General features: G+C 45.8%; 1 protein-coding gene across 2 annotated transcripts in view; it reads left to right on the plus strand.

Annotated features, from left to right (window-relative positions):
* The first annotated feature begins 301 nt into the window (after nucleotides 1–301).
* PIAS1 (protein inhibitor of activated STAT 1) overlaps nucleotides 302–23,174 on the plus strand; it is a 170,145-nt gene continuing 147,272 nt past the window's right edge. For both annotated transcript variants that reach the window (XM_001516057.5, XM_029064897.2), the window contains exon 1: nucleotides 302–425. The gene's annotated coding sequence lies outside the window, so the exon portion shown is untranslated. The remainder of the gene's footprint in view (nucleotides 426–23,174) is intronic.

Genomic DNA, 23,174 nt, shown 5'->3' on the forward strand with positions numbered 1-23,174 from the left:
GCTCACCCAAGGTCACACAGCGGACAAGTCGGGATTAGAATCCCAAGTCCTGCTCTATCCCCTAAGCCATGCTGCTTTTTCCTGCTGAAATATTACACGTGAGTACGGCTTGATGAAATGGCGTCACACGTATTCTGGGAGGGGGCCGAGGTTTAGGAGCGAGGGGTAGCCCTGTAGGTTCCCCTTCAGGGTCGTGGAATGTTTGAGGTGGATCATGACCCAATCCATTGTTGCATTTCTCTGACAATGGGCCTGGAGCCTGCTTTCCTTCAAGAATCCAAAGCAAGCCCTAGTTCCCTGCTACAGGTGGGGAGAGAAGTGGCTCCTTCCCCGCTATTCTGTTGTTGGGGACTTGGCAGCAGAATTAGCTGGAGCTTCCATGATCCCCAAGACTTGGACCAAGCCCTGCTGACTCTCACCCTCTTGTAGGTATTGGGAAAACAGTAGTTGGTTCTCAGCACTAGGGGTTTTCTCTTGAAAGGAACAGCCCCATGGTAGAATTATTTTTGCCTACAAAAAGAAGCCTGTGTGGGCACCAAGCCTCAGGAAATGTGCCCCCTCTCCACCACCCGGAATAAAGTTCTCGGGGTACAAGAGTTGGGGTGACACCCTCCCCCCCAAAACCAAATCTGGAACAGTCCACGGAGAGGCAACTTCCATAGGGTTGTCAAAATCGTGGCCTAGGGGATAGAGTCCGGATCTGGGAGGCAGGAGGACCTGGGTTCTAATCCCGGTTCCGCCACTTGTCTGCTCGGTGACCTTGGGCGAGTCACTTCACTTCTGTGTGCCTCCGTTCCCTCATCTGTAAAATGGGGATTAAGATTGTGAGCCCCAAGTGGGACATGGATTGTGTTCAACCTGATTAGCTTGTATTTACCCCAGAGCTTAGTACAGTGCCTGTCACATAGTAAGCATTTAACAATTACTTTAAAAACAAAACAAAACCAAAAAACCCTTTCTCCAGATCTTTATCCCTTTTTGTGAGGAAGGAAGGAAAAGACATTTGTCAGGCTCGGGACTTTCTTAGTTCTTTTCTCCACTCCCGAAAGACCTGCCTTTTGTGGCCAAGGAACTGTCTTCGGCTAGCACGATCCCAGCCCCATTTCTGTACTCTATTTATTTGTAACAGTTACCTCTGTGTATGAAATGTGGTGTAAGAGGAAATGAGTTTCATGTCTGAAAACTCAGATTTCAAAAAGAGAGAATTTCCAACAAATTCAGACCTAAATGAATAGCCAAAAAGGAAAGCCAAAAGACTTCTCTAGAGCCCGGGCTGGGGTTTAGGACTGAACAATTGATTGGACTCTGATCCACTAGATGAGAAAGAATGAGTCAGGAAGCAGTTGGTAACAGTATATTGAGTGACCTCCCCAGAGTTTGGGGATTTTTGTGGAAAAGAATGGGAGTTTGTGGGTGATGGTTTGGAAGTGGAGTTGGCTTAAGCCTGTTTCCCTGAGCATTCTCTCCATCCACCTTATATTGATCGTGTGTTCCTTTGGAGTTTATGTGGGGAGTTTTGGTGGAGGACCTATATCAGTTTTCTTTCGGATAAATTTATCTTTGTCCTCACCTAAACCACATCTGAAGATATAGTTCACATATAGGTGCTTGGCAGGCAGAAAAGGCCCATATGGGAACCCACAGCCTTACTCGTTTGCATGTATCCATAGAGTTTTCTTGGTAAAGATACAGAAGTGGTTTACCATCGCCTTCTTCCATGGAGTAAAAATTTGAGTCTCTGCCGTTGACTCTGATCAACGTTTCGATCACTTGGTCATCCGCCTTTGACTCTTTCCCATGCCGCTGCTTCCCAGCACAGGCGAGTCGACTTCGATGCTTCGGCTTAGCTTATGGGTAGCCCTATATGACATAGTTTTAAGCTTCATCAGAGTATGCAAACTTTCCTGCCACGATAAGGCGTCGATTCAGAGGATGGGTCTGTTGTTGTTGCAGCTGTCAAAAAGCAGTTCATATGTGTCAAGAAAAAGCTTACCTGCTCTAGGTTTCATTCCCCAATAGCTTCTCTCCTAGAGCTTGAAGGGAATCTTGCCCATGTAGGCAATTTCACTCAGCCCTCTGAGTAAAGGTGGTTATCGTTCGATGAGAGTTCTCTAAGAGGAGACAGAATGCAATACAGCTCAGCTGCTGTCACCTGATGGTTATGAAGTTTTTCCTCACATCCAAACAGATTTGTTTAAATCCCTGTTCCTCTTTTTCAATCCTTTATGGCCCCAGAGAACAAGCACCCTCCCCACAGAAGCCCTTCAGAAATATGTAGGCAGTTAAATCACTCTTCAGTCAACCTTCAGTGACTTCACATGACCTAACGGTTAGAGCACGGGGCTGGGAGTCGGAAGGACCTGGGTTCTAATTCCGCCTCCGTCACTTGTCTGCTGTGTGACCTTGGGAAAGTCACCTCACTTCTCTGGCCTTCAGTTACCTCATCTGAAAAACGGAGAATATGGCCGTGAGCCCCACATGGGACGTAAACTGTATCCAACCTGTTTAGCTCGTGTCTACCTCAACGCTTAGAACAGTGACTTGGCACGTAGTAAGCGCTTAATTAATACCTTTAAAAAAATGGGAAATAGGAGTTTAGGAGAGAGTGGTGGCTTCTGGGTCATGGAAAATTCTGGGCTGAAGCTATCCTTCTCCAGCTGGTAGCACAACACTCCAGAAAACAAAGGAGTCATTGTTATCAGCCGGATGAACTGAGGTAAAGTTGTCAGCAGGGAAAGTAAACTGCTTCAAACATGAGCTAATGGTAACACCGAATTAATTAAATAGTTAACCATCTTAGTAAGTGTGACTTGCTAAAATATTGGAAAAACTCCTTGCAAAGGCTCAGAGTTAAAAGGCTCAGAGTTAACGGAGATTTTGAAAGTGTGTCCGTGTGTGTGCGCGCGTGTGTGTGTCCTCTGTGAAAATAGGATTAGTGGACTTCGTCTCTGCATTACTTCATCCAGTTGCAATTCATGTGTTGGCGATCCCTTTTAGCGAGACTCTTTTAGAGCAGTGTGTAGTGCGATTTGTGAGCGTCCGGGGTGTGCAGTGACTCGCACCTAGTCTCAGGCTATGGAGCCTGGAGTTGTTACCTCGACTCATGGGGCTTCTTTGGTAGTAATAGATTTTTTGCAGCCAAGCACTTCAGAAGGCAAAAAGCAAGCGAACGTCCCGTGACAGCGCAGGGCTGATAAAGAGGAGCGGACTGTAATTAGCCGACCACGTCTATTTATTGTTCGCATTGTACTGAACACTGTGAACCTGTAGCATGGGGGAGACTCTCACTTGCTGACCTACGTCGTTTGGGCTAGGGGATTGTTTCCTATTAAGGTCAAAATAGAGATGAGATATTTGCTGCTTTTTTTTCTACTTCCTGTCAAGATTTCTCCCTCATTAAGGCAAAAGAATCATCTTAGGCCAGAGCTGGGAAAATTATAGTTGCTGGAAGAGAGACTTTTTTATCTTTTGCATTTTCCAAGTCATATTATAGTATCTAATAATAATAATGTTAAGTGTTTACTATGTGCCAGTCCCTGTACTAAGCGCTGGGGTGGATACAAGTAAATCAACTTAGACACAGTCCCTGTCCCATGTGGGGCTCACAGTCTCAATCCCCATTTTACACATAAGGTAGCTGAGGCCCAGAGAAGTGAAGTGACTTGCCCATGGTCACACAGCAGACAAGTGGTGGAGCCGGGTTTAGAAACCAGGTCTTTCGGACTTCCAGGCCCGTGCTCTATCCACTAGGCCAGGCTGCTTCTCTGCTTGCTCTGAGTTTTAGGTTCCAGGAGCATCTTGATTGATTTGAAGAAGCAGCGAGGCCAGTGGATAGAACACGGGTTAGGGAGTCAGAAGGTCCTGGGTTCTAATCCCTGCTCAGACACTTGTTTGCCATGTGACCTTGGACAAGTCACTTAACTTCTCCATGTCTCAATTGCCTCATCAGTTAAATGGGGATTACAACTCTGAACCGCACGGGGGACGTGGACTGTGTCCAACCTGTATGAGTTACCCCAGTATAGTGCCTGGCACATAGTAAGTGCTTAACAGATGCTCTAAAATAGAATTTTAAAAAATTTAAGTTTCAATAGGCTGGCTGCTTGGAGAAAGAGCATATCTCGGGCTAGATGAGATGGTCATCCAAGCAAATCAGTATGACTAAGGCAGGATATGTGTCTACCAACTCCCTTATATTGTTAAATGATACCCTCCAAGTGCTTAGTTCAGTGCTCTGCACACAGTAAGCACTCAATAAATATGATTGCAGAGGTCTCCTGGTTCTGGCAGGAAAGAGCTTATTTACCAGGCACCTGTGTAAATGTCTGGAAGGGAGGTTTACAGAGGCTCCCGATACCATCACCGGATCAATCAATGACTTTTTGGGATCATGCAATAGGATCAATCAATCAATCAATCAATCGTATTTATTGAGCATTTACTGTGAACAGAGCACGGTACTGACCTCTTGGGAGAATACAACAGAAACAGTGAATCCATCAGTGCTTTTTATTGAGCATTTACTATGTCCAGAGATCAGAATCAATCAATCAATTGTATTTATTGAACATTTACTGTGTGCAGAGCCTGTACTAAGCACTTGGGAGAGAACATTGCAACGGAGTAGGTAGACACATTCCCTGCCAACAAGGAGAAGACGCAATATCGTGGCACAGTGGATAGAGTACGGGCCTGGAAGTCATAAGGTCTTGGATTCTAATCCCAGTTCCGCCACTTGTCTGCTGTGTGGCCTTGGGCAAGTCGCTTCACTCTCTGGGCCTCAGTTACCTCCTCTGTAAAATGGGGATTGAGACTGTGAGTCCCACATGGGGCAGGGACTGTGTCTAACTTGATTTGCTTGCATCCACCCCAGCACTTAGTACAGTGCCCGGCACATAGTAAGCGCTTAATAAATACCACAGTTAGTAGAAATAAAAGACGGCTCCAGGCCGCAAAGATATTATCAAGCAACGGTATTTATTGAGCTCAGCAGTGGATTGAGTAATAAACCATCATGATCATATGGCTTTCGTCCCTGTTAGAAGCAGTGCGGCCTAGTGGAAGGAGTACGGGCCTGGGAGACAGTAGGATTTACATTCCAATCCCAGCTTCTCCACTTGTTTGCTGTGTGTCCTTGGTCAAATCACTTCACTTTTCTGTGCCCCTGTTAACCTCTTCTGTAAAATGGGGATTAGGATCGTGAGCCCTATGCCTTCCTTCTTGTAAGAAACCGAGTGTCCTAGTGGAAAGAGTACAGGCCTGGGAGTCAGTAGGACCTTGGTTTTAATCCCAGCTCCTCCACTTGTCTGCTGTTTGTGCTTGGGGAAGTCACTTCACTTCTCCGTGCCTCTATTTACCTCATCTGTAAATTGGGGATTAAGACGGTGAGTCCCATGTGGGGCAGGGACTGTGTCCGACCTGATTATCTTGTATGTATCTCAGTTTGTAGTATAGTGCCTGGCACATAGTAAGTGTCTAACAGATGAAATTTAAAAAAAGGTAACCGTGAGCAGATGGATACCTCCGCTTCTTCCATCATGTCTCCTCCCTGTCCACTCTCCCAGGGCAAAAGCTTTGCTCACTGTGTCTCTCCCCCTCTAGACTATAAATTCACTGTGGGCAGGGAATGTGTCTGTCATGTTATACTCTCCCAAGCGCTTAGTACAGTGCCCTGCACACAGCAAGCGCTTAATAAATGTGATTGCCAGCTGTTTATAGACCTGTGCGTATCTATAAATTACATATCATAAATTATTTATATTAATGTCTATCTCCCCCTCTGGACTGAAAGCTTGTTGTGGGCAGGGAATGTGTCTACCAGTTCTGTTGTATTCCCCCAAGCGCTTAATACAGTGCTCTGCACACAATTAAAGCTCAATAAATACCATTGATTGATTGGTTGAATGTTGCTTGGCCGTAATAATTGTGGTATTTGTTAAGCAATTACTACGTGTCAGGCACTGTACTAAGGGGGGGCAAATACAAGCAAATAATAATGTTGGTATTTAAGTGCTTACTATGTGCAGAGCACTGTTCTAAGCGCTGGGGTAGATACAGGGTGATCAGGTTATCCCAACTGAGGCTCACAGTTAATCCCCATTTTACAGATGAGGTAACTGAGGCCCAGAGAAGTGAAGTGACTTGCCCAGAGTCACACAGCTGCCAAGTGGCAGAGGCGGGATTCGAACCCATGAACTCTGACTCCCAAGCCTGGGCTTTTTCCACTGAGCCACGCTGCTTCTCAGGTTAGATACAGTCCCTGTCTCACACTGGGCTCATGGTCTTAATCCCCATTTTACAGATGAGGTAACTGAGGCCCAGAGAAGTGCAGTGACTTGCCTAAAGTCACACAGCAAACAAGTAGCAGAGCCATAAAAATCCAGACTCCATTTTACCTGCGTGCACTCTTCTCTCAACCACCCTAATAGACATACAGGTGTGGTTTTGCCATCAAAGCGCTTAGTGCAGTGGCAAGCACTTAGTACAGAGCTCTGCATTCAGTGCTCAATAAATACCACGGATTAAGTGAGGTCAGTGGGCCATCTCGGTAGCCTGAGAAAGTCGGGGGTTCTGTGCTGCCGACAACTCGATCCGGATTACTCTGGATAAAGTAGCAAACGCCACCCGCTCCCAGCCCGGAAAACTCCACACCACGTCTCTCCTGACTTCTCTGCCACGGTCTTGCAGCTGGCAGACTCTGATAACAGCAAATTCCTTCATGAAAAGTCCCCCTTCCTCCGCCCTCCCCCGTCCCCTTCCTATGTCCACGCCACCTCAGGGGCCCTTAACAAGGTCTGCGTCTCAGTTCAAGCTTTGACACCGTACCACCCGCCTTCCCTTTTCCCTGCCTCAGCCTAGCTGGTAGACAGAGATAACGGAGGGAAGGGCAGATAAAAATAACAACCCCACTTTCCTCTTGTCTCCTATCTGAAATACAAATAAATCCTCGGCCCGATACAATGAACTCCTTTCCCGAGAAACCTTGGGTTTACCACTTGGAAGGCAATGACCCAAATGGTCTACTTAGGGCTCATTCTTTCAAAGGAGTTTATTCCCCCAAATACTATGTTGTACCTTTGATCAAGGGCCCCAAGATGCTTTATAACTGAGGCAGGGTTTCATGGGCAGAGAGAATGGGAAAATGGGAGAGTGGGAAAGGGGCACTTCAGAAGGAAGTCAGAAGAACCTAGGCAGGGACTTTTTAAAAAATAATAATAATGGTATTTGTCAAGTGTCTACTCTGTGCAGGCACTGGACTAAGTGCTGGGGTAGGTACAAGCTGATCAGGTGAGACACGATCCATGTCCCACATGGGATTCATAGTCTTAATCCCCATTTTACAGATGAGGGAAGTGAGGACCAGACAAGTGAAGTGATTTGTCCAAGGTCACACAGCAGATGAGCGGCAGAGCCTGGTTTAGAATCCAGGTCCTTCTGACTCCTGGGCCTCTGCTCTATACCCTAGGCCGTGCCGATCCTTGTCGCCCAGCAGTCTCTACATTTCCTCAGATGGGGAAAAACAAGGCCCCAAGGAGGTTGGGTGATTTGCCTAGAATGAATGTGTTGCAACGTCAACACCAACGATGAGCATGAGTTTTAACTGGTGGAGATGGCCCTCTCTTTGTATTCCTTTTCAACTTCCCCAAAATCCTGTCCTCTATCCTTCCTCCATTTTCCTTCAATCACTTCTCTTTTCTTCAATTTTGGCCCCCCACCTTTTCACGATTACTGACTTTTCCACCACTTGTCCGCTGTGTGACGTTGGGCAAGTCGCTTCACTTTTCTATGCCTCAGTTACTTCATCTGTAAAATGGGGGTTGAGAATGTGAGCCCCACATGGGACAGGGACAGTGTCCAACTTGATTTGCTTGAATCCACCCCAGCGCTTAGTACAGTGCCTGACCCATAGTAAGCGCTTAACAAATACCTCTAGGCTGTAAGCTCCTTGTGGACAGGAAACGTCTCCAGGGCTCTGATTTCTTGTGGAACTGCTTATTCTTTGGGTGGATTGTTGAGGAACATGTGATTACTCAGCAGGATATATGGGATGATGCTCAACTCAGATGATTCCTGGGCCTACGACTTCTCCTCCCAGAACTTGGAAGTCTTCTGACGTCAGGAGAGCAAAATGGTGCTCATTAGAAGCAGCATAGCCTAGTGGTAAGAGCACGGGCTAGGGAGTCAGAGGACATGGGTTCTAATCCCAGCTGCGCCACTTGTCTGCCGTGTGACCTTGAGCAAGTCACTTCATTTCTCTGGGCCTCAGTTCCCTGATCGGTAAAATGGGGATTAAGACTGTGAGCCCTATGTGGGACAATTTCTGTATTCAATCTGATTAACTTGTGTCTACCTCAGTGCTTAGAACTGAGCTTGGCACATACTAAATGCTTAACAAGTACCATAATAATACTAATAATAGCTACTGTTAGTATTATTAAGAGACTCCTAAGGAAGCTCATCTCCTTTACATTAACAGTCCAGGGTGAAAGTCAGGGGAACAGTTAAATTGCATCAGACTTTGGAATTAATAATAGCATAATGTAAACTTTTAGTCTGAAACAGCTAGGAATGATAAATAAAATGGTAAAATGTGCAAGAACTGATGCTCCTCCTTGGCTCGTGACAGGTTCTGGGGCTGGCAAGTGGAATCTGCATAAGATGGCCATTCAATGAGTCAATCAATGGTATTTATTGATTGTACTAAGCACTAGGGAGAGTACAATACAGCAGAATTGGTGGACACATTCTCTGCCCATAATGAGTTTACAGTCTAGAAGGGAAGATGGGCATTAATATAAACAAATAATTTATAATATAGAATTTAAAGATATATACATAAGTCTTGTGGGGTTGGGGGCGGGAAGAATATCAAATGTCCAGAGGTCACAGATCCAAGTGCATAGATGATGTAGAAGGGAGAGGGAGGTGGGGGGAAAAAAACTTTGTCAGGGAAGGCCTCTTGGAGGAGATGTGACCTTAAAAATGCTTTGAAGGTAGAGAGAGTGGTGGTCTGGTTTATATGCAGGGGAAAGGACTTACAGGCCGGGGGCAGGATGTGGGAAAGGGGTCGGCCGTGAGATAGATGAGATCGGTCCCCAGTGAGTAAGCTGGCATTAGAGAAGAGCAGAGTGTGCGGGCTGAGCTGTAGTTGGAGATCGGCAAAGTGAGGTAGAATGGAGACTGTAAGCAGTATGGTCTAGTGCTAGAGCACAGGTCTGGGAATCAGAAGGACCTAGGTTCTAATCCTACCTCTGCCACGTGTCGGCTGTGTGACCTTGGGCAAATCATTTCATTTCTCTCTGCCTCAGTTACCTCATCTGACAAACGGAGCCCCCTGTGGTACAGGGACTGTGTCCAACCTGATTTGCTTGCATCCATACCAGTGCTTAGTATAGTGCCTGGCACATAGACTTTAACAAATACCAGCATTGTTAGAGTTATTATGGGCAGGGAAGATGTCTGCTTATTCTCTTGAACACTCCCAAGCACTTAGAAGAGTACTAAGCACTCAATAAATACCATTGATTGATTGATTGATGGGGAAAGCTGATTGAATCTAGAGGGAGCTAGATCTTACAATCTTTTTCCTCTGCTGTAACTTTCCCAAGGACTTTCTATATTATTACAGTGCTTGGAACTCAATAGGTGCTCAATAAATACTATTACTGCTTCCACTACTCACCTGTGAAATTCATTCGTTATTGGCAAATAGGATTATCAGTTTGTTCTTTGAGAAGCACAAGAAAAATCATGGGTTTCAGTGGTCCTTCACTGTACTGTACTTGGAACCATTTCTAAATGTTAGCAGCTCCTACCAATTCTTCGGCACAAGTTTTTAGAAAGAGAAAAAAAAAGAGAAGGAAAGAGAGAAGGAGAGAGAGGTGGGAGTTGGAGGAAGGGAGAGAATTTTGTAAAGGGAAAAATGAGCTTGGCTTTATTTATTATTTTCGGTAAGTAGATCTGAGTTCTATCTGTCACCACTTCGTTACTGCCACAAACACCATTGATTGTGCAGGGGGTCACTCTGTCCTCTGAATATGGTAACCCAAATGAGATTTAAATGATGAAACCCTTTGTTACTTCTAGGAAATATTAAACATTCATCACGAGATTGCTGAACAGCAGTGCAAACGCTTGTTCACAATACCAAATTATTTATAGGAATCAATTTACAGTCTATTTATAAAATGTGTATGCGGTTTTATCTTGAATGAGGGCAGAAAGTCATTAATTTCATCTGGATCACAAGGAAAAAAAAAATCCAACTCCAATATTTCCTGAAGAGTGTCAATACTCTCGCCAAACCACGGCAAACTCACATTAGCCTGTTTGGGATTTTTTTTTTTTTTGAATGCTGTATTTACTGTATGTTTCTGACCCTAGGGATTTTCTGATATCAGGTAGCCAATGAACCTGTATTAGTGAAAATCCACTTTTTCCTCCTTAAAAATTTCTTTACTTTTGCCTCTAGGGCACTTTTTTGGAGTCTGCTGATGGCAATGTCACCCTTCTCAGCCTCACCTTTCTCATCTGTGATGGAAGCAATGGCCAGAGCTAGACATTTGGGTATTTGCCCACAGAGAAGCAGCATGGCCTAAATACTAAAATGGTTAAAGCCCGGGCCTGGGAGTCAGGGGCTTGGCTTCTACTTCCGCCTCTGCCCCTTACCTGCTGAGTGACCTTGAGCAAGTCACTTAACTTCTCTGTGCCTCAGTTACCTCATCTATAAAATGGGGACTAAATACCTGTTTGGGAAGGAGCATTGCCCAATGGATAAAGTGCAAGCCTGGGAGTCAGAAGGACCTGGGTTCTAATCCCATCTCCACCACTTGTCTGCTGGATGACCCTGAGAATAGGGTTAGGGTTAAGTCTCTTAACTTCTCTGGGCCTCAGTTACCTCCAGGGTAAAATGGGGATTAAGACTGTGAACCCTATGTGGGACAGGGACTGTATTCCACCCGATTATCTTGCATCTACCCCAGCACTTCGAACAGTGCCTGGCACATAGTAAGTGCACAAAAAATATCACGATTATTATTACTCTAGTACCTTCTGGGTGACCTTGGGCCAGTCACTTCACTTCTCTGGGCCTCAGTTCTCTCATCTGTAAAATGGGGATTCCAAACTTGTTCTCCCTCTTCCAACGTGAGCCCCACGTGGGAGTTGATGGTCTTGTCTCTACCCCCAGTGCTCAGTACAGTGCATGGCACACACTAAGCACATAACAAATACCACAATTATTAGGTCTTTTCCATGTGGTAAAGCGGGTAGCGGCTGACTGGTGAAGCTCCTTTTATATCCAGGCCCTTAGAGGAGAGGCTGTTAACAGTCTGAAAGCTCTCCTCTTAGAGATCCCTCTCACTTTGGTGGCCTGCCATTATAGAATTAGGTGACCCAGGGGGTAGATTGTCTTCTCCTCTAGACTGTAAGTTCGTTATGGGCAGGGAAAGTTCATTCAGCCATTCAATTGTATTTACTGAGGGTTTTCCTTGTGCCAAGGACTGTACACTCACTTGTCAGCTGTGTGACTGTGGGCAAGTCACTTAACTTCTCTGTGCCTCAGTTACCTCATCTGTAAAATGGGGATAATAATGTTGGTATTTGTTAAGCGCTTACTATGTGCAGAGCACTGTTCTAAGCGCTGGGGTAGACACAGGGGAATCAGGTTGTCCCACGTGGGGCTCACAGTCTTCATCCTCATTTTACAGATGAGGGAACTGAGGCCCAGAGAAGTGAAGTGACTTGCCCACAGTCACACAGCTGACAAGTGGCAGAGCTGGGATTCGAACTCATGACCTCTGACTCCAAAGCCCAGGCTCTTTCCACCGAGCCACGCTGCTCCTCACATTAAGACTGTGAGCCTCACGTGGGACAACCTGATTACCCTGTATCTACCCCAGCTCTTAGAACAGTACTCTGCACATAGTAAGCGCTTAACAAATACCAATATTATTATTATTATTACTAAGCGCTTGGGAAAGTACAATATAACAATAAACAGAAACATTCCCCACTCACAACGGGACCGTGCCTGCTAGTTCTGTTGGGTTGTACTCTCCCAAGCGCTTAGAGGGTGCTCTGCATATAGTAAGTGCTAAATAAATACGATTAATTGATCGATTGATTGATTGGGGCTATGCGAAGGGGGATAATGAAAACTCTTAAGTCTTCGTAGATGCCCCTGCCGTTGATTCACAAGTTCAACACGAAGGCCGGCCCCCCACCCGGTGTCTTTGTATGGTTGCAATGAAAGCCCATTTTGGAGTAGAAGCAGGGTAATTGTTCAGTCATTCAACAGTATTTATTGAACCCTTATTGTGTGCAGGGCACTGTACTAAAGCCTTGGGAGAGAACAACGCAATACAGTTGGTAGTTTTGATTCCTGCCCTCGAGGAGCTTGCAGTCTAGTGTGTCATCAAGTGTCTTTTTTTTGGTTGTTGTTGTTGTTGTTCTTCTTTATGGTATTTGTTAAATGCTTATTATGTGCCAGACACTGTACTAAGAACTGGGATCGATACAAGTTTATCAGGTTGGACACAGTCCTTGTCCCACATGGGGTTCACAGTCTTATTCCCCATTTCACAGATGAGGTAACTGAGGCACAGAGAAGTTGTGACTTGCCCAAGGTAATACGGCAGCCAAGTGGCAGAGCCGGGATTAGAACCCAAGTACTTCTGACTGCAGGCCCACGCTCGACCCACGAGGTCATACTGTTACAATAGGTAAGAGTCAATAGGTACAAATTATACAGAATGCAAGCAAGCAACAAATGAATTCCCACCTGTGTGTTCTCTCCCAGTGCTTAGTACAGTGCTCTGCACATAATAAGTGCTTAATAAATACTACTTCTACTACCAGATACCAAATAATAGGTCCTATTACTGCTACCTGGGTTCTAATCCCAGCTCCATCACATGCCTGCTGTGTGACCTTGGACATGCCACTTAAATTCTCTGTGTCTCAGTTACCTCATCTATAAAATGGGGGTTAAGAGTGTGAGCCCCACATGGAACTTGAACTGTGTCCTCCTTGATTAGCTTGTATCTACCCCAGCGCTTAGTACAGTACCTGGCAAATAGTAAGCATTTAACAAGTACTATTATTATTGATCAATCAATTGATCAGTCAGTCATATTTATTGAACACTTGCCGTGTGCAGAGCACTTTTTTAAGTGCTTGGGAGAGTAATCGACCATCCCCTCCTCCTCCATACCTTATCTCACCTTGGCTTCACGGACTCTGTCCTCTCCTGGTTCTCCTCTTACCTCTCTGGCCGATCATTCTCGGTCTCCTACGCGGGAGCCTCCTCCCCCTCCCATCCTTTAACTGTTGGAGTTCCTCAAGGGTCAGTTCTTGGCCCTCTTCTGTTCTCCATTTACACTCACTCCCTCGGTGAACTCATCCGCTCTCACGGCTTTGACTACCATCTCTACGCAGATGACACGCAGATCTACATCTCCGCCCCTGTCCTCTCCCCCTCCCTTCGGGCTCGCATCTCCTCCCGCCTCCGGGACGTCTCCACCTGGATGTCGGCCCGCCACCTAAAACTCAACATGAGCAAGACTGAGCTCCTCATCTTCCCTCCCGAGCCCGGTCCGCTCCCAGACTTCTCCGTCACCGTGGATGGCACGACCATCCTTCCCGTCCCGCAGGCCCGCAATCTCGGTGTCATCCTTGACTCGTCCCTCTCGTTCACCCCACACATCCTATCCGTTACCGAGACCTGCCGGTTTCACCTCTACAATATCGCCAAGATCCGCCCTTTCCTCTCCACCCAAACGGCTACCTTACTATTACGGGCTCTCGTTATATCCCGGCTAGACTACTGTGTCAGCCTTCTCTCTGACCTCCCTTCCTCCTCTCTCGCCCCGCTCCGGTCTATTCTTCACTCCGCTGCCCGGCTCATCTTCCTGCAGAAACGATCTGGGCATGTCACTCCCCTTCTTAAACAACTCCAGTGGTTGCCTATCGACCTCCGCTCCAAACAAAAACTCCTCACTCTAGGCTTCGAGGCTCTCCGTCACCTTGCCCCTTCCTACCTCTCCTCCCTTCTCTCTTTCTACCGCCCACCCCGCACGCTCCGCTCCTCTGCCGCCCACCTCCTCGCCGTCCCTCGGTCTCGCCTATCCCGCCGTCGACCCCCGGGTCAGGTCCTCCCGCGGTCCCGGAACGCCCTCCCTCCTCACCTCCGCCAAACTGATTCTCTTTCCCTCTTCAAAACCCTACTTAAAAATCACCTCCTCCAAGAGGCCTTCCCAGACTGAGCTCCTCTTCCCCCTCTACTCCCTCTGCCATCCCCCCTTTACCTCTCCGCAGCTAAAGCCTCATTTTCCCCTTTTCCCTCTGCTCCTCCACCTCTCCCTTCCCATCCCCACAGCACCGTACTCGTCCGCTCAACTGTATATATTTTCGTTACCCTATTTATTTTGTTAATGAATTGTACATCGTCTTGATTCTATTTAGTTGCCATCGGTTTTTACGAGATGTTCTTCCCCTTGACGCTGTTTAGTGCCATTGTTCTTGTCTGTCCGTCTCCCCCGATTAGACCGTAAGCCCGTCAAACGGCAGGGACTGTCTCTATCTGTTGCCGACTTGTTCATCCCAAGCGCTTAGTACAGTGCTCTGCACATAGTAAGCGCTCAATAAATACTATTGAATGAATAATATTGGTATTTGTTAAGCACTTACTATGTGCCGAGCACTGTTCTAAGCGCTGGGGTAGACACAGGGGAATCAGGTTGTCCCACGTGGGGCTCACAGTCTTCATCCCCATTTTACAGATGAGGTAACTGAGGCACCGAGAAGTTAAGTGACTTGCCCAAAGTCACACAGCTGACAAGTGGCCGAGCCGGGATTCGAACCCATGACCTCTGACTCCAAAGCCCGTGCTCTTTCCGCTGAGCCACGCTGCTTCTCAATATAAAGAGCTGGGAGACTTGACCACCAGGAGCTTAGAGTCTAGAGGGGGAGACAGATATTAAAATAAATTGTAGATCTGTACATAAGTGCTGTTACCTCTTTGTGGGCTGGGAATGTGTCTCTATATTGTTATGTTGTATTCTCCTTAGTGCTTAGTTCAGTAGGGGAAGCAGCGTGGCTCAGTGGAAAGAGCCTGGGCTTCGGAGTCAGAGGTCATGGGTTCGACTCCCGGCTCTGCCACTTGTCAGCTGTGTGACTGTGGGCAAGTCACTTAACTTCTCTGTGCCTCAGTTACCTCATCTGTAAAATGGGGATTAACTGTGAGCCTCACGTGGGACAACCTGATTACCCTGTATCCACCCCAGTGTTTAGAACAGTGCTCTGCACATAGTAAGCGCTTAACAAATACCAACGTTACATAAGAAGCCCTCAATAAATGTGATTGAATGAATGAAAAGTGCTGTGTGGCTGAGGGTGGAACAAGATCAAGAGTTTCTAATAATAATAATAATTACAGTACTTATTAAGGGCTTACTATGTGCCAAGCATTGTTCTAAGCGCTGAGGTAAATACAAATTAGGTTGGACACAGTCCCTGTCCCAAAGAGGGCTCATATTCTTAATCCCCATTTTACAGATGAGGTAACAGGCCCAGTGGAAGTGAAGTGACTTGCCCAAGGTCACACAGCAGATATGGGGCAGAGCTAGGATTAGAACCCATGACCTCCCGTATCCCAGGCCCGGGCTATATCCACTGAGCCACTCTGCTTCTCCTCAGATTCAAATGCATAGGCGATGCAGGAAGGAGAAGGAGTCGGAGGAATGAGAGCTTAGGCAGGGAAGGCTTCACACAATAAGGGTTGAATAAATACCACCAGTTGATGGATGGATGGATGGAGGGCTGAGGAGACTGATGGGTTGGCATGATCAGGAAGGCAGAAGATTGGTCAGGGAATACCTCTTTCATTCATTTATTCATTCATTCAATCGTATTTATTGCCTGGCACACAGCAAACGCTTAACAAACATCAGAGTTATTTCTAAGCACTTGGTAGAATACTATAGAACAATAAACAGACATTCCCTGCCCACAACAAACTTACAGTCTAGAGGGGGAGACAGACATTAATAGAAATCAATAAATGACAGATATGGACATAAGCGCTGTGGGGGTCGCAGGGGATGAATAAAGAGAGAGTCAGCGCAGAGGGGAGCGGGAGAAGAGGAAAGGGGGCTTAGTCAGAGAAGGCCTCTTGGAGGAGATGTGGCTTCAGTAAGGCTTTGTAAGGGGGGAAGAGTAATTATCTGTCAGATATGAGGAAGGAGGGCATTCCAGGCCAGTGGCAGGACATGGGTGAGGGTTTGGCGGCAAGACGGAGGTACAGAGAGAAGGTTAGCATTAGAGGAACGAAGTGTGCGGGCTGCGTTGGAGTAGGAGGGTAGCGAGGAAATGACTTTTTAGGAAGGCTTTGAAGGAAGGAAAGATGTGGTTTGATAGAGCCGAGAAGGGGAGGGAGTTCCAGCATAAGAGGAATCAGGGAGAGGGTTGGTGGAGGACTTGGGTTTTTTTGTGACCCATTTCTTGGAGGAGGAGCATTGTACTGCCCTCAGGAGCTCCAGATGGGAGAATGCAGCTCACTGATAAAAAAAGATTTGGGCAAAACGTTAACAGGACCATAAATGCACAGTGATGATAATGGTGCTCTTTAGAACACAGGTTCTAACCAAATAGCATCATTTATCACCACCCGGAAAGAGGAATTACAGCACTTAATGGAATTAGGACAATTTTCATACCACCCCCATTTTATCTTGAAAATGCAGTAAAAAGTCAACAATAGAACAGGAAGAATGTGTTAAACTGTTATTTTTTCTTAAGCCTGGTTCTGAATTCAATTTTATTTTTCTTTTCTGTCCTCTTCCCTCTCTTTATTTCCCTCTTTTTCATTCGTTCATTCAATCTCTTTTCCCAGGTGACCCAAACTCATTCTCCCCTCCCCCATGCCCCCAACCCAAATCCTTGCCCTCCCCACCCCTCCGCCCTGATTTTCAGCAAATTGAAAAGGCCAATATGGCCTAGTTGAAACGGCTACTTCTGAGCGGACAGTGACAGGTGGCGAGGTCAGCAAGGTTTTGAAAGCCTGGCAAAACCCTGGAAGAGTACTCGTTTAAAAGACATTACAACTACTACTTAGCATTTCCCTTTGTCAGAGCACTTTACCAAAGCTAATCCTCTCAGTACCCTGGGAGAGAGAATTCCCCGTTGACAGATGGGGAAATGAGCAGAGAGAGGCCAAATACTTATTCAAGGTCATATGGTAAATCATTGGAGGGGCCAGGAATAAAATTCAATTCTCCTACTTTGGTCTCATTCCTTACCTATTAGACAATCTGACCTTCTCCAATTTCCATTTTAGTGACACACACAATCTCTGTCTTTCTCCCTCCCCCTTCTCTCCCTCTTTCTCTCTCTCAATCTCTCTCTCTCTCCCCCCCCCCCCATCTCCTTCCCTAGAGTAAACACCATGAGAGCCAGCAGCTGAGGTAGGATTAGTGCAGAGAACTTCCTCTGTCCACACTGTAGTGGAGTGTTTTGTTTTCTATTTTTCTTAGTTTTTTTTTTAAGGTATCTGTTAAGCATTTATTATGTGTCACTGTTCTAAGCGCTGGGGTAAATACAGATAAATTAGGTCGAACACTGACCCTGTTCCTCATGGGGTTCACAGACTAAATAGGAGGGAGAACAGCGATTCAATCCCCCATTTATAGTTGAGGAAGCTGAGCCACAGAGAAGTTGTGACTTGTCCAAGGTCACAAAGCAAGCAATTGGCAGAGCCCGGATTAGAACCCAGGTCCTTCAGACTCCTAGGTCTGTGCTCTATCCACAGGGCCCCGCTGTTCACAGCCATGTGGCCAATCAGCTGACCGGCTTTCTCTAAGATTCAGGCCCATTTTAGGATTCTCTTTAAAAGCTCACAGCAGTATTTCCTCACTACAATTCCAAGCATGTTTCAAGATATTGCCATCATAAGAAGAGCTCATAGGAAAGGGACAATTAACAGAGGAACATAATTTGAGGGTACACAAATATATTGGGTACCAAGCCAAGTTGTCTCTCCATTGGGTGATATTTCTAGAATCCAGGAGCAAAGATAGCAACTCAGTGCAGACTGAACCATTTGTCATGCTTTATTTTTGCAAGATTTTTTTCCCCCAAGAGTTAAGAGTAGATGAGGGGAGGGAAGCAGCTAAGTTTTTTTTGTTTTTTTTTTTTTTTTTTTTGCAAAAGCTCAAGATCTAGTTCAGCTTTTCCAGAAAATTGCCATGTTTCAGACAACTTAATCCATTTCTAAAAGTATGTTAATCAGGAGATTGAAGGAACATTTAAAGACAGCACGACTCCAGCAACGGGAGTGAACAATGTAAAGTTCAAAAATAGTCTTATCTGCTAGTGGAAAAACAATAAACATATAATTTTCAGGTAATTACTAAAGTATAATTAGCGATGCTGTTTTTATGTGCTCCGTTGGAAATCAGTTGTAGCACTCTAACTCTGTTTAAAGCTTATTAGGTATTCTATACTGAGATGAATCTCCCTCCCCCACCCTCACCCCTCACCCTCCGCTTCCCAAACACACAAATAGTGAGGCGAGCTTAAGAGGAAAACTTGATCCGATTAACAAGTTTTTTTTGCTTGCTTCAGCACACAGAAAAGAACCACTGAAAGCTCAAGTCTCTCCTTTTGGATGGGCATAATTCTAATTTGGGAAGAAGAGGCAAAGGTGTTTGAGACACCGGAAAATCTAGGAAGACCTCCAAGCTTCATGGGTGTCGTGTTTGAGTGATTTATCATATAGTATGTGAAGGAGGGATAGGACTCTATCTAAGGCTATCAGTAACCTCAATCAATCACTGGTATCTACTGAGCGCTTAACACACACAGAACACCATACTAAACAGTTGGGAGAGTATAATACAAGAGACTTAGTAGATACAGTCCCTGCCCAAAGAGAGTTTATGGTCCAGAGGACTTCCTCATTGTAAAATCCAAAGGCTCCGCTCTTTCTCCTTCACCTCTGCTTAGCATTTGACCCCTCTAGACTGTAAGCCTCCACTCTAGATTGTAAGCTTGTTGTGGAAAGGGAATAATAATAAGAATAAGAATGGTATTTCTTAAGTGCTTAGTATGTGCCTAGCACTCTTCTAAGTCCTGGGATAGGTGACTGTGGGCAAGTCACTTAACTTCTCTGTGCTTCAGTTACCTCATCTGTAAAACGGGGATTAACTGTGAGCCTCACGTGGGACAACCTGATTCCCCTGTATCAGAACAGTGCTCTGCACGTAGTAAGCGCTTAACAAATACCAACATTATTATTATTATTATAAAAGGTAATCAGGTTGTCCCACGTGGGGCTCACAGTCTTAATGCCCATTTTACAGATGAGGTAACCGAGGTCCAGAGAAGTTAAGTGGCTTGGCCAAGGTCACACAGCAGACAAGTGGCAGGGCCAGCATTAGAATCCAAAACCTCTGACTTCCAAGACTGTGCTCTTTCCGCTAAGCCACTCTGCTCCTTCTGGAATATATCTGTTTATTATTATATTGTACTCTCCCAAGCACTTAGTACTGAGCTCTGCAGACAGTAAGGGCTCAATAAACATGACAGACTGACTGACTGACCTCGAGGGCTATACCCTCTGACCTCAGATTTTTGTGGCTGCTGTTCTCTCTTGGTTATTTGATTATTCATTCACTCAGTTGTTTTTATTAAGTGCTTACGATGTGCAGAGCACCGTACTAAGCTCTTGGGAAAGTACATTACACCAATAAACAGTGACATTCCCTGCCCACAGTATATCCAGGGGATCTGAAAAGGAACAAATCTGTGTTCTAGCTGTGGTCCATTGTGAACCGCACTGGAACCTGACACTGGCCACCTCCATCTCTCTCTGCCTCTTCTAGAGGCGGGATGATAATTGCTCAGGATTTCACATTTGGGGATTATGAGTGAATTCGTGAGTTTGCATCAGACAGCTTCTTAGCTTAAGGGGCCTTGACAATGGACAGAGTGAAAGGTCAAAATTAGTCATTTTTTTAAAGGTATTTGTTAAGTGCTTATTATGTACTAGGCACTGTTCTAAGTGCCGGGGTAGATACAAGGTTGGACACGTGGGCTCACGGTCTCGATTCCCACTTTACAGATGAGGCCGAGAGGAAGTGAAGAGACTTACCCAAGGTCACACAAGGGACAAGTGGAAGAGGCGGGATTAGAACTCAGGTCCTTCTGACTCCCGGGCCGGGGCTTTAACTGTTAGGCCACGCTGCCAGTGGGGAAATTTAAGAGTGAGTGTCCCAGAGGGGCAGAAGAGGGGAGGAGATGAGGTGGAGGAGTCTGGGAATGGAGCTGAGCGAGGTGAGGAGCTACAGTGGAGTGATCCCTGAGGGCAACCCTTTGCCACCTCCTCCCCATCCCCCCATGGTGCCAGAGGAGGGGCCGACCAGTCTGTCAGCCAGACTGTCTGGTATAAAATCAGATGAATGGCCAGGTTGTCTCTCCATTGGCTGCTATTTCTAGCCTCTAGGAACAAAGATAGCATCTCATACAGTTCAGACCGACCGTTTGTCACACTTCATTTTAAAATCTGCCTACCAAATACCACAATCATCTTCAAGAACTATATCCCCCTAAACTGGGAGCTCATTGTAGGCAGGAATGTGTCTGTTTGTTGTTCTATTATACTTTCCCAAGCGCTTAGTACAGTGCTCTGCATACAGTAAGCATTCAATAAACACGATTGAATGAATTTTTACAAGATTTTTTTTTTTTCCCAAGAGTTAGACCCCTCCTGCCAAAGGTCTGGAGAGCAGAGATAGAAATCTAGGCCTGACTTGGAGGAGGGCCTGAGGCTTACGGCCTTAGCTCAACTCCAAGCTGGTCTGGGATGGAGCCAGGTGAGCACTTATTGTGTGCCCAGCAATGGGGAGAGTACAATAAAAAGGCACATCTCCTCCAAGAGGCCTTCCCTGACTAAGCCCTCCTTTCCTCTTCTTCCTTCTGTGTCTCCCTGACTTGCTCCCTTTATTCATCCCTCCTCCCAACCCCACAGCACTTATGAGCATAACTGTCACTTTATTTATTTCTCTTAATGTCTGTCTCCTCCTCTAAACTGTAAGCTCATTATGGGCATCGACTGTATCCGTTTATTGTTCTGCTGATCTCCTAAGCGCTCAGTCCAGTGCTCTACACTCAGTAAGGGTGCAATAAATTCACCTGAATGAATGAATGAGAACTGGAAATGAGACAGGGGTTGTTTCCTAGATAGAGAAATCACTTGGAAGATTTAAGGTGATTTTACCAAACGCGGAGAGTAGGTTTTCAAAGCTGAAAATTATAAATAATGATAATATTTGTTAAGCGCTCACTATGTGTTAAGCACTGTTTTAAGTGCTGAGGTAGATGCAAGCTAGTCAGGTTGGACACAGTCCCTGTCCCCTATGGGGCTCACAGTCTTCATCCCCATTTTCCAGAGGAGATAACCAAGGCACAGAGAAGGGAAGCGACTTGTCCAAGGTCACAGAGCAGACAGGTGGTGGAGCCAACATTAGAACCCAGGTCCTTCTGACTCTCGACCCAGGGTCTATCCAGTAGGCCACACTGCTTCTCAGAGTGGAATGATGGTAAGGCCTTCGATAATTCAGGAGAGGCTGACAAATTTAGGTAACCACGTCTAGTGAAAGCGAGGTCAGAGAAAAAAAGATGGGCAGTGTGTGGTCAGTCATGTAGCTTTCCAGTTGACAGTCTCTTTTCAGCTGCCCCATCCCTTGTCTGACTCCTATGATTCCAGATAATTATAATTATTCTGGTATTTGTTAAGTGCTTACTATGTGCCAGGCACTGCACTAAGCCCTGGGGTGGATACAAACAAATCGGGGTTGGAGACAGTCCCTGTCCCAGGTGGAGCTTAGAGTCTCAATTCCCATTTTATAGATGAGGAAACTGAGGCCCAGAGAAGTGAAGTGATTTACCCAAGGTCACACAATAGACACTTTTAAGATGGTGTTAAACGTTTTTCAGCTGCCGTATTCCACGGCTCAGGTGCTTCACCGGAGTTAGATCGCACCTGAAATGAAAACAGAAAGACTCTAGAGCCAGTAGAGGGGTTTAGGGATCCCCAAAGAGGCCCCCAAGAGAAGCACTCTAGGATCTCACAAAACTGACGTACATCTGTAAAATGGTGTCCACGACATAATAATAATAATTATTGTGGTGTTTAAGTGCTTACTGTGTGCCAAGCACTGTACTGAGCGCTGAAATGAGAAGCAGTGTGGCTTAGTGAATAAAGCATGGGTTTGGAAGTCAGAAGGACCTGGGTTCTAGTCCCAGCTCTGCCACTTGTCTGCTGTGTGACCTTGCACAAGTCACTCCACTTCTCTGATCCTCAGTTCCCTCATCTGTAAAATGGGGATTGAGAACGTGAACCCCATGTGGGACAAGGATTGGTCCAACCTGATATGCTTGTATCTACCCCAGCGCTTACAACAATGCTTGGCACATGGTAAGTGCTTAACAGGAACTATCCTTATTATTATCATTACGATCACTTTACCCTGGCTGCCCGATGTAATGCATGTGAAGTAATGTGTGCTTCCAGGTCTGGTAGAAACGTAGCGAACGTTTAGATGATTTTGCAGTTGCTGAAGTGAGGACAGCTACTTTCAGCAGAGACTCGGCATGTCTTTAAGTCACATCTTCAGTGTGGAGAGAAGGGGGGGGGAATAGCTCCAACAGTCAGTGATACCAGGATTCACAAAGCTCGCAACAACTGCGAAATCAACTGGGATCTGTAAAATGCTCAGAAAAACAGAGTAGAAAATATTGTCACCCCCTTCTCCCCCTTTTCCTACCCTTTTCACCTTCACGAGTGTTAATTTTCAAGCCAACTTGGATTAACTCAAATTAGAAGATTATTAAAATTAGCCAACCTAAGAAACAAATGCTCAATTGGGGGGCAGGCGGTATAAAATCATTATCCTTCACCCCTTATCAGAATGACCTTTCTGACCTTTGATTTTTTCCAGTGGAGGATTTTTTTGCCTTCTTATGCTGAAAGAACATTAAAAGTCTTTTCACACTTGAACCCTACTTTTTCTTTTTGACTCTGAGAAATCCAAAGTAGCTGCTATTTTGATATTCTTTGTCTCTTCTCTTTTCTGTTGTAATGTTAATTTCACCAGAGGATGGACACACAGCTACTT

The sequence above is a fragment of the Ornithorhynchus anatinus genome, chromosome 5 (genome assembly GCF_004115215.2).
Source record: "Ornithorhynchus anatinus isolate Pmale09 chromosome 5, mOrnAna1.pri.v4, whole genome shotgun sequence".
NCBI classification, from domain to species: domain Eukaryota; kingdom Metazoa; phylum Chordata; class Mammalia; order Monotremata; family Ornithorhynchidae; genus Ornithorhynchus; species Ornithorhynchus anatinus.